We start from the raw sequence: 245 nt of genomic DNA, 5'->3' as shown, positions 1-245 counted from the left end.
ACATCCTCTGAGCACTCTGCCAGGAATGTTGTCTGGTCCAGCAGCCTTCCGTGGGTTGACTCTACGTAGAGTTTTCCTCACATCTGCCGTGGTAAGACAGAGCACCTGGTCGTTGGGAGGAGGGGTGGACTTCCTCGCCATCACGTCATTCTGCACTTCAAATCGAGCGTAGAAGTCGTTCAGCGCATCTGGAAGGGAGGCATCTTTGTCACAGGCAACTGATGTTGTCCTGTAGTTGGTGATGG

This window comes from Xyrauchen texanus, chromosome 15, assembly GCF_025860055.1.
Source record: "Xyrauchen texanus isolate HMW12.3.18 chromosome 15, RBS_HiC_50CHRs, whole genome shotgun sequence".
In the NCBI taxonomy this organism is placed as follows: Eukaryota; Metazoa; Chordata; class Actinopteri; order Cypriniformes; family Catostomidae; genus Xyrauchen; species Xyrauchen texanus.
Note: the sequence above shows the minus strand (reverse complement) of the source record.